Here is a 12,483-nt window from a genome sequence, read left to right on the forward strand (position 1 = left end):
CCATTTTTAATAATGTTATGTTAAATGGGATTTCTCGTAAAATTGTCAGTGGGACTTAAAATTTTGTTTGTTTTAGAACTTTGCATAAAACTGATATTTTCTTTTTAAACTTTGGGCCCAATTTGCATGTTTTAAGCTAGACCCCACTGAAACCTTTATAATAAGTGGCTTTCTATTATAAAGCATTGAAAATGTGAATGTTTTATTAAGTACTAGTTAAGGGCGTTATACAAATGGTATCAGAGTCGGTCGTCCATGTTTCCAAGGACCCTCCCCATACACACTAAAGATGGGAAAATCTCACCTCACTGCGTCGTAAGTATTTGTTTATGTGCTATTACTTGTTTTTGTTTTACTTGATTTTATAGTTTCGTAACTGCAGTAGTAAGATGCCTCCTGTATTGAAAATGACTAAGAAACAATTGCTTAAGGAGCCTTGAAAACGACAAAGGAGGTCTGTGATCGCATCCAAGGGATGATGGATAAAAGGGGAGTCTTGCTTTGGCCCATAGAGCAATTCTAGGTGATGAGTGAAGCTTTATCGATGTACTCGGAGGCTCTTCAATAGTTGAATCGATCATCGAATGATGTTGTGCCAGAAGACTTGGATTTTAGCACCATGGAGTTTGCGATTCGCGACTTTCTGGTAAATTATGATTTTAGTCGTCTGGAGCAGGTGTTAGTAAAGACAGATGATGGCGGAATAGAGGAGCGTTTAGAGACGGTGCATGCCATGGAAGGAGAATTGGCAGTTGAGGAGGTATTGCGAGCTATACCGCGTTTGACCGCGAGGATGGAGATTATGGAAAGCACTCCCGGATATTTCTACATTCCGGAGAAATTTTTGTATTATAGTTCAGGGGACGAGTCCACTGTTGAGGACTAGAGTTCTACGGCGTAATCATTGCATGTGGTGCTAATAAATAAACGAGGATATTTCTAAGACTTTAAGGGATTTATGTTTTGATTAATTAAACACTTTTTGGGACTGTTTAATTTTGGAATAATTTAAAAAAATTGGATGCTATGGATATTTTGTTGCAAATGATGTGGTTTGAATATATGATTTTGCAATATCTATCAAACCAATATGCAATGTTCCTGTGACAGTCAGAATCCCGTGATCCGTAAGGGGAAAGACCAGGTAAGCAGTGCAATCCCACACCTCCTGGGGAAGGTCAAGCGTGATGATTCTAAGGATGTGTAGGTATGGGACTACACTGTAAAAGAGGGCTTAAATGGATTGATGGGTACTACCTATATCAATAAGATGCATCTTCTTTTCGGTAGCCCATCACTTGAGAACTCCAAAGTTAAGCGTGCTTGACCTGGGGTAATCTAGGGATGGGTGACCTCCTGGGAAGTATTCCTAGGAAGTGTGTGAGTGAGGAAAAAGCATGCTGGAAAGACTCGTGTTGGTTTATAGGGCCAGTCGTCATTCCAGAAAGCAGCCATAGTGACGTGTGGCGTCACAAATGGTATCAGAGCCTTGACCCAGCTGGAAGTGTTGCTGACGGGGACGTCAGGCCCGTAAGGGGGGGTGATTGTGACAGTCAGAATCCCGTGATCCATAAGGGGAAAGACCGGGTAAGCTGTGCAATCCCACATCGCCTAGGGAAGGTCAAGCGTGATGATTCTAAAGCTGTGTAGGTATGGGACTACACAGTTAAAGAGGGCTTAAATGGATTGATGGGTACTACCTATATCAACAAGATGCATCTTCTTTTCGGTAGCCTATCACTTGAGAACTCCAAAGTTAAGCGTGCTTGAGCTGGGGTAATCTAGGGATGGGTGACCTCCTGGGAAGTTTTCCCAGGAAGCGTGCGAGTGAGGACAAAGCACCCTGGAAAGACTCGTGTTGGTTTGTAGGGCCAGTCGTCATTCCAGAAAGCATCCATAGTGACGTGGGGCGTCACAGTTCCTCCATTATGATTTCTCCTTTGATTGCCTTAGAACTTCATCATGTCGACCAGAGGAAGAGGAGAAAAGGGAAGAGGAAGAGGCAGAGGAAAGGGTGCCTCCACAAGGTCTGAAACTACGGCCACCCTTGACGTTCAAATGCCATCTGTTCAACCTGCAGCTGCAGCAGCACCATCTGTTGACCTGGCCGCAGAGGTAGCAAGGTTAAGAGAACAGTTGTGACTAAGATATGAGGAATTATCACAAGCTAGACAAGCACCGCAAACATCCCAAACACACCCTATACCTCAAGTACTAGTGGCGCAACCTCAGCTGCCAGTACCACCACCTGCACCACTACCAGTAACCTATGGGTTCAAACCAGTATATGAATGCTTTAGGAAACAAGCCCCACCAACTTTTGAAGGGAAAGCTTATCCAATGGTGGCAGAAGATTGGTTAAGGTCGGTTGAGGCTATTTTTGATCATATGGAGTTAGATGATCGCCAAAGGGTTTCCTGCGCAGTTTATCTACTTAAGATGGATGCACGGATTTGGTGGGACGTGACTAAACAGACTCGTGATGCAAATACCATGACTTGGGTGGAGTTTGTCCAAGCATTCAGTAAGAAGTATTACAGTCCAGCTGTGCTAGCAACTAAGGTTGACGAATTTATAACTCTGGTACAAGGGAATCTTTCGATCACTGACTATGCACAGAAGTTCAATCAATTGGCCAAAATTTGCCCGTGAAGTGGTGCCAACTGATGCATTACGAGTCCAGAGGTTTGTAAGGGGACTCAAACCAATGATCGCGAGGGACGTTAGGAAGACCAATGCAGAAGTGGTCAGTTATGCAGAGGTACTGGATAGAGCTCTTGAAGCTGAATATTTGGAAGAACGGATATGGAAGGATAATGCCGCTAGAAGAGAGAATAACTGAAACAAGAACTTCCACGAGAGCAACAAGAGAAAAGCTAACGAAGGGCAGAATAGTGGGGTTGATAAAAGATCTAGACCTCCGGCCACGAATAGCAACATTCACAACTCTCACAACCATAGCAACCGCTTCAATGACCGGAACCGTGGGAACCAACAAGGCAACCGAGTCGAGCATCCTATCTGTCCTAAATGTTCGAAGAGACACCCAAGAGAGTGCCAGCCCGGTACCAACAAATGCTTCAAGTGCGGCCAGGCAGGACACTTGAGAAAGAATTGCCCACAATGGAAGGCGGGACAGAATAACAATAACAATCTGGTGCTAGCAAGAGTTTTTGCCTTCACCGAGAATGAAACGGCCAATAGACACACCGTGGTTACAAGTCAGCTCCCTCTATCTGGTACAATGTGTAGAGTTTTGATTGATTCTGGAGCGACTCATTCTTATGTTTCCATGAATGTGATTGATAGAATGAATATGCCTTATAAGATTTTTTAACATAACTTTAGTACATTGTTGCCATCGAGAGATATGATGTTGTCAAATAAGTGGTTACCGTAAACATCTGTAACGGTAGAGGGCAGGGAGTGCCTAGCGGATCTCATAGAACTGAGTATACTGGATTATGATGTCATACTCGGCATGGATTGGTTATCCAATCATGGGTCTACGATAGACTGTCGAAAGAAGACCGTGGAGTTCAGGCCAAAGGAAGGAGAGGTCTTTTCCTTTAGAGGCGAAGTAGCGGGCTTTCGAACACCCATAATATCTGCATTGGATGCACGGAACATGATGCAACATGGATGTTTGGCGTTCCTTTCCACTGTTATAACAGCCCCAATTTGCTAATAAGGTTTAGGACCTTGATTAGCATCCCTGGAGGGCAATAAATGAATTAACATGTCAATATATGAATTTAAATGAATATGTGTTTAGAATGCATGTTTAGGTGGAATAAATATGCATGTGGGCCCCGTTCGTTTGTTAGGGGGTAAATTGGTAATTTTAGCCCGCTGAGGGCATAAATGTGATAATTGTATTATATGGTTAATACCACGTGTGAGTGGTGATATTATTGTGATGCACGTGCCGAGACGGTCCTAGGGAGCTAATTAATTTAAAAGTCACAACGGGATTAAATACCCGGCTCGGGAGGACCTTGGGGGTATTTTGGGAATTTTATAATTTGAGTTTGTGAGTTAATGGTTAATGGTAATTGGGTAGCTTGAGTGAACATTGGTAACTATTGAGAGTAACAATTTTTGATGAGAAAATGGTAGATTTGCAAGGAAGGTGAAGTGTCAAAAATGCCCTTGAGGTATAGTTAGGAAATGAATTACATGGAGGGGTAAAATGGTCTTTTAGTAGGATATAGAAACCTTCACATGAGGGAAATGAACATTCATGATACTTTATGCTAAGTGTGATTGAAGTTATGCTTTGGATGGCTAGAGGAATTAAGAAGGAAAAAGAAACTTACAAAAAACCTAGATAGCAAAGTGGAAGAGGAAGTGAGCTGAGTTCTTTGAGGCTAGTGAAGAGCTTAAGGGTGTAAAATAAACTCAGGCCAAGGATTATTCAGAGGTAAGAATTTATCCCCTGTCTTGCTAAGTTTCAAGCTTGATTTTAGAAAGTGAGCATGAAAATTTAAAGATAGTTGTGGCTGGTTTGCATGGGAATTCAGCTTGGTAATAAAGAGGAATTTGCTTGAAGCTGGGATTGGAGAGTGTTCAAAGTTGAATTCTTGATTGAGGTAAGGGTTCTAAGCATCTTTGAATTTTTGTTTCTGGTGTGGTTTAAGAATATTGAGGCATGGTTTACATTTTTTCAAGGCTTGGTTTAAGTTTTAAAAGCTATGGTTTAAGTTTCTGAAATTTGAAACCAAAGTGTGGATTTTGGGTGTGATTGTGTGATTGAGTTTGTTGTTGGTGTTTATAGGTTGTTAGATGGTTCATTTGTTGTTTTAAATTGGTTTTGGGGTTTAGGTATGTGTTTGGGTTGAATTGGAAGTGTTTTGGCTCGGGGAAAATGCAGGGGAAAACCCAGAAATCTGGGTTCGCGAAGGGGCGCTGCGGCCCTATTCTTTGGCGCCGCGGCGCAAGGCTGCATCAGGAGCTGGGAGACTTTCTGGCGCCGCGGACCTTAAAGGGTAGTGCCGCGGCCCTAGGCTATTTTCTAGGCAGGGAAATTTTGCATTTTAGGGCTTTTCCCCCGGGGGCTCGGGGGATGTTTTCGTTATTTTTGGAAAATTGGAGGTTCTGAGAGTACGGGATTGGTCCCGGGAAGTGGTTTTGGATTGGTTAGTATTAAAGAGTGTTTTTCATGTGTTGTGACTAGGTTTTCAGAGACGCTCGGGATAGAGGATCGTGCTCGTGACTTTGGTGCATTGAGGAGCTCGGGATACAGGTAAGAAAACTATAGTACCCGTAGAGCAGGGCTTGGGCCCATAATATTGTTGCAGGGCACGGCCCTAGATTGTATTACATGTTAGGGTGTAGCCTTGATTGACTTATTATATGCTTGAATGTTGTTTGAGTTATGCTATATGTGATTATAGTAGAATGAACGGCAAAGGAGCTAGGAACGGCAAGGAGCTGAGAACGTTGAAGGGCCGAGAACGGCGAGGTGCCGAGAACGGCAGTGGGGCCAGGAATAACACTTAGCACATGGAGTGCTTATTGTTAGGGTGAGACCCCAATGGATACATGGGATATCCTTACGGTGGGAATCAAGACCCCAGGCTTTGGTAACGCTTCTGGGACGGCATGGCCGTATTTGTTTAGTCTGATGGACTATCTGTTTATCTGTGGATTGTCTGATATGTTGATTATACAATATGCATATGTTATGTGCTGTTTGAGTTTTCTTGCTGGGCTTCGGCTCACGGGTGCTCTGTGCTGCGGGTAAGGGCAAAGAAAAAGTCAACCAGCCATGAGTACGGAGAGCATGAAGCGGTGCGTACATGTTTGGCCAGCCCGACTGCTTTGGTTGGTGGAATTTTGAGAAATGGCTCTATTAAACTGTGATTTTGATAGTTAATTGACTGTAAACCTATTTTGGGTTGTAAATATTTTGTAAACCTTATTTTGGGGATCCCAAATGTTAGATACTTGAAATTTTCAATGAAATAGAGTATTTTCAAAGTTTACAGCCTTAACTTTTGCTTAGTCGCAGTTTTGTTCTAAAATCCTCGTTTAGCGAGTTAATTGCAAATTTTAAACTCACTTAGTAACAGCTCTAAGGTAGTAGGGCGTTACAACTTGGTATCAGAGCGAGCCAAGGTTTATTGGTTCCTGGAGATCAATCAAACATGTACGCTCGCTGTCATTGAAAAGCTCGACTCAGGGTTGATTGTTATGGTTGATTATTATGCTTGAATATCTTGTTTGCCTGCTTAATTTATAAAGGGCATGACGAATGAATTAACATATGGGTGATGCCAGGGCAAGGCCCATTGTGTTATATGCTATCTGTAAGATTATCTAGACTCCGCGGCAGTCGGGCCGAGGATGACAATCAGGGTCAGGACCCTCCACTCAGATTGAGGTGGAGGCTAGTCCCTCAGTTGTGACAGGTCAGATCTCTAGTGCTGGTTCTTTGTATACTGCATTGATTGATTCAGGGGCTACCCACTCATTTGTATCTGCTAGGGTGATACATCAGCTTTGTAGACCTAGCATTGTGTATGCTAGGGGTTTTCAGACTTTGTTACCAACAGGAGAACTGGTAGTCTCTAGGAGAAGGATTAGAGCGTTACCAGTAGAGATAGATGGTAGGGAATTGTTTGTTGATCTGGTTGAACTAGACATGGATGACTTTGATATAATAATAGGGATGGATTGGTTAACGAGGTATGGAGCAACGATTGATTGCAAATGACGAATGGTGACTTTTGAACCAGAAGGCGAGGTACCTTTTGTATTTTTGGGGACGGTGAATAAACCGCAAGTGCCTATGATCTCAGCATTGAAGGCTAGAGACCTGATGCAGGAAGGTTGCATAGGAATCCTAGCAGGTGTTGTAGATACCTCTAGAGTGGTATCGGTGGGACCGAATGAAACCAGATTGGTCTGTGTGTTCCCAGACTTATTTCCAGCAGATTTGCCAGGATTGTTGCCATAGCGGGAGATCGAGTTCGTCATAGAGTTGGCACCGGGAGCAGAGCCGGTGTCGAGGTCACCCTATAGAATGGCTCCGGTGGAGTTAAAAAAGTTGAAGATTCAGTTACAGGAGCTACTGGATTTGGGGTTCATCAGACCGAATTTCTCGCCGTGGGGTGCTCCAGTGTTGTTTATTAAGAAGGATCGCTTAGGATGTGCATCGACTACAGGGAGTTGAACAAGTTGACTATTAAGAATAAGTATCCACTGCCTAGGATCGATGATTTATTTGATTGGTTACATGGGAGTACAATGTTTTCAAAGATTGATCTTCGGTCAGGCTATCATCAGTTGAGGATTAAGGAGGAGGACATGCCAAAGACTGCTTTTCGGACAAGGTATGAACACTATGAATTTCTGGTTATGTCCTTTGGATTAACCAATGCCCCAGGAGCTTTTATGGATATGATGAATAGGATTTTCAAAGATTATCTGGATAAGTTTGTGATTGTATTTATCGATGATATACTAGTGTACTCCCAGTCAGAGACAAAGCATGAGCATCATCTGCGCCTGGTATTGCAGTGATTGATAGAGCATAAGTTATATGCTAAGTTCAGCAAGTGCGAGTTCTGGTTACCGCAAGTTACATTTCTGGGCCATATTTTCAGTAAGGAGAGCATACTGGTTGACCTATGTAAGAAAGAGGTAGTGAGAGATTGGCCTAGACCGAGCAGTGTTCCTAAGGTCAGAAGTTTCCTTGGGTTGGCAGGATACTACCGGCGATTTGTAGAGGGGTTCTCCAGAATTGCTACTCCATTGACAGAGTTGACAAGAAAGATGACCAAGTATGTGTGGACAGATCGATGTGAGAATAGCTTCAAGGAATTGAAGAGGCGATTGATTACTGTAGAGTCCAAGAACTTTACTTAGCTAGTTAGATAGTAGTATTACAATAATAATAGTATTATCTTTATGACTGTGGATTTTTGGTTCAGACCGAGATTTATTTGGACACTCATAGTAGTACTTGTAGATTTTCTAAGTTTAACCTATAGTTTAGGAATATTAATTTTAACCTAAGGTTTGATTAATATGACTGATATTGAGGATAATATTTATTATACTATAAGGTTTAGATAAGAACCAATTAGATAATAGCACATGTTAAGTATGGGTTTATTAATGATTAAGTATTTTGAGGATTAAATTTATTAAGGTTAAAATTTGAATACTCTAAGGTCAGTCAGCAGCTTTGAAAACGTTAGAGGGCTTTAGTGAAGGCTGTTTACTCAATTTAAATTAAGCTAAAAATGTGTAATTTCGTGTTTAAATAATCAGTGTATGCCGATATATCACAGCTATAGGGGTGATATATCGCAACACGAAGATACGAAAAATCACGAAACGTTGCACGATTGCCTCGGGCATACTGGCCCAAGTGATATATCGCCCCTCTCAGCATATTTTGAAAGTTTTCAAAAACATTCTCCATTCAAACCTTCAACCTCTTGATAAGTCCAGCATCTTTTTGAACGAGTCTTCAACCTCTGCTGAACGATAATTCAAATGTTTTCACTTAAAAAGCCATTATTTTTATTCAAGTTAAAAAAAGATCTCTTCATTCCTAAACTCTATAAATAGGACCTAGTACCCAGCCATTTATTCATCTATGACTCTAAGTTCAGAGGCTGCAAGTTGCTAGGTTAGTGTAAGAGTGTAAACACTTGGGTTGGGAATTATAAGCTTGATCATTATAAGCTTACCAAACACTTGGGAAGTAAGGTTCTATTCACATTTCGGTTCAAGGTTTAGATTGATCATAGAAGTACTCAAGGTATCCCAAACTCTAGTCCATTTCTGTATTATGTTCTTTAAAAATTCTCATAGTCTTCTACTCATTCTAACCTTATTCTTATTCTTGGTTAGGAAATCCAAGTTCTTACGCACAAGGTTTTTGGTAAGTATATTTTGATAGCATAGTCCCTTTTTTCACTTTCATCCCTTTTCTTCAATATACTCACCATATTATAAATGGTTTTTAGGAGTGTTCCAAGGTCCCAAATCAGTTCCCATATCCCGGTTATTTTGGTAAGGAAAATAGGATAGGATTTATGTGTTATATGCTATTATATGTTATCTTATGATTTTATGTTATGTAATATGTTATGTTAAGTATGATTGTAGACTTGGGCATATGACCTATATGACTAACAAGCCCCAAATAGATTATGGGCATATGACTTTCTTAGCTAGCAAGACCCCACTAATCTAATGGGCATATGACTTGTTTAGTTTATGGGACCCCAAGTAATAATGGCCATTATAGTATATATGTGACATAAGTGTTATGATATGTTTTATGTTTCTTATGAAATTTATGTATATGGCTATATGTTAGATTTTCCTTGCTGGGCATTAGGCTCACTCCTTTTTGTTTATATGTGTAGGAAAATAGTTTTAGTGGCGGGTAAGGTTCTTAGCAGCTTGGGGAATGTGTATTGAGGCGGAATGGATTCAAAGAGCCGAGAGTTTCGATTCGAGGATGTAGTTTTGTTCTTATGGTTTTTATATGTATTTTTCCGCATTTTATTAAGTAATCTCTTTTTAAATTATCATTATGTCATGTTTTGTTTTTAAAACAATGGGATCCCATATCCTACTTGAGATTTTATGTAAGTCTAACAATTGTTTTTACAAGTTTTAATAAAGTTATGATATTTTCACTTGTAAGTTTTGTTAAAGGTTAGTGTCTATGTATAGTTTTCGTTAATGGTCCAAGGTCTAGAGTAGTTGGGTCATTACAATTACTGCACCAGTGTTGAGCCTGCCGACAGACAATGAGAAGTTCGTGGTTTACTGTGACGCTTCCAGACAGGGTTTGGGATGTGTGTTGATGCAAGCTGGGAAAGTAATAGTTTATGCATCAAGGCAATTAAAGGAGTACGAGCAGAGATATCCCACGCATGATCTGGAGTTGGCTGTAGTGGTATTCGCATTTAAGGTTTGGAGACATTACCTGTATGGTGAAAGGTGCGAGATATACACTGATCACAAGAGTTTAAAGTATTTCTTTACTCAAAAAGATTTGAACATGCGCCAAAGACGGTGGCTAGAATTGGCAAATGATTATGATTGTGATATCCTATACCATCCCGGGAAAGCTAATGTAGTGGCTGATGCATTGAGCCGGAAGGGCCCAAGACAGTTGTTTAGTTCGAGACAGGTATCAGACAGATTAGCTGAGGAGATGACCAGAGCAGGTATAGAGTTAGTGGTTGGTAGGTTAGCCAACATTACTCTTCATTCAATGCTCCTTGAGAGGATTAAGGAAGCACATGGAAGGGATCCCTAGTTAGTTGAACGTAGAGAGAATGTCCTAACTGGAACGACTAAGGACTTCTCTATCTCAGATATGGGCTTATTGAAGTACAAGGGACAGATTTGTGTTCCGATCGATTCAGATATTTGGCGAGAGATTCTGGATGAGTCTCATACCACTCCTTACTCTTTACACCCAGGTACTACGAAGATGTACCAAGATTTGAGAGTTTTGTATTGGTGGACAGGCATGAAGAGGGATATGGTGGATTATGTGGCTAGGTGCTTAACTTGTCAGCAGATCAAGGCTGAACATCAAAGGCCAGCAGGGTTATTGCAGCCTCTAGGGATTCCCGAGTGGAAATGGGAGGATATTACCATGGACTTTGTGGTTGGATTGTTGAAGACCGTGGGTCAGCATGATTCGGTGTGGGTGATTGTGGACAAGTCCGCCCACTTTTTACCTGTGAGGACTACTTATACTGTGGAGCAGTATGCTGAGCTATATGTGAAGGAAATTGTTCGACTTCATGGGGCTCCGAGGTTGATAGTATCCGACAGGGACCCCACCTTCACCTCCAAGTTTTGGGAGAGCCTGCAGAAGGCAATGGGCACACAGTTATCGTTTAGTACCGCTTATCATCCTCAGATAGATGGGCAGTCTGAGAGGACGATACAGATACTGGAGGATATGTTACGAGCCTGTGTGTTGGATTTTGGGGGATCTTGGAGTAGGTATCTCCCTTTGATTGAGTTCTCGTACAACAATAGTTATTAGGCCACTATCGGAGTGGCTCCATATGAGATGTTGTATGGGAGAAAGTGCAGATCATCGATACACTGGGATGAGACAGGTGAGAGAAGATATCTAGGTCCAGAGATGGTTTAGAGGACCAATGTGGCAATTGAAAAGATTAGAGCTCGTATGCTCGCCTCCCAGAGTCGCCAGAAAAGTTATTCAGGCCTGGGACGCAGGAGCGTAGAATTTCAGGTCGGTGATCATGTGTTCCTTAAGGTTTCGCCCCTGAGAGGAGTGAAACGATTCGGTGCTCGGGGCAAGCTGAGCCCCAGGTTTGTTGGCCCCTTCGAGGTTCTAGAACGAGTTGGAGAGGTGGCTTACAGATTAGCGATGCCTCCAGCTCTATCAGGGGTTCATGGCGTGTTTCACGTATCCATGCTCCGGAAATATGTATCAGATACTACTCATGTGTTGAACTATGAGAATTTGGAACTGGATCAGGATTTATCATACAAGGAGAAGCCTGTGATAGGACAAAGTCTTGTGGAGCAAGACCATCGCCTTGGTTAAAGTGTTGTGGAGGAACAACAAGGTTGAGGAGGTGACGTGGGAACTTGAGTCTGATATGCGGGAGCGGCATCCCGAGTTATTCAGGTAATTTCGAGGATGAAATTTCTATAAGGGGGGATAGTTGTAACATCCCCAATTTGCTAATAAGGTTTAGGACCTTGATTAGCATGCCTGGAGGGCAATAAATGAATTACCATGTCAATATATGAATTTAAATGAATATGTGTTTAGAATGCATGTTTAGGTGGAATAAATATGCATGTGGGCCCCGTTCGTTTGTTAGGGGGTAAATTGGTAATTTTAACCCGCTGAGGGCATAAATGTGATAATTGTATTATATGGTTAATACCACGTGTGAGTGGTGATATTATTGTGATGCACGTGCCGAGATATTCCTAGGGAGCTAATTAGTTTAAAAGTCACAACGGGATTAAATACCCGGCTCGGGAGGAGCCTGGGGGTATTTTGGAAATTTTAAAATTTGAGTTTGTGAGTTAATGGTTAATGGTAATTGAGTAACTTGAGTGCCCATTGGTAACTATTGAGAGTAACAATTTTAGATGAGAAAATGGTAGATTTGCAAGGAAGGTGAAGTGTCAAAAATACCCTTGAGGTATAGTTAGGAAATGAATTACATGGAGGGGTAAAATGGTCTTTTAGCAGGATATAGAAACCTTCACCTGAGGGAAATGAACATTCATGATACTTTATGCTAAGTGTGATTGAAGTTAAGCTTTGGATGGCTAGAGTAATTAAGAAGGAAAAAGAAACTTACAAAAAACCTAGATAGCAAAGTGGAAGAGGAAGTGAGCTGAGTTCTTTGAGGCTAGTGAAGAGCTTAAGGGTGTAAAATAAACTCAGGCCAAGGATTATTCAGAGGTAAGAATTTATCCCCTGTCTTGCTAAGTTTCAAG

This window comes from Humulus lupulus, chromosome 5 (assembly GCF_963169125.1).
Source record: "Humulus lupulus chromosome 5, drHumLupu1.1, whole genome shotgun sequence".
NCBI classification, from domain to species: domain Eukaryota; kingdom Viridiplantae; phylum Streptophyta; class Magnoliopsida; order Rosales; family Cannabaceae; genus Humulus; species Humulus lupulus.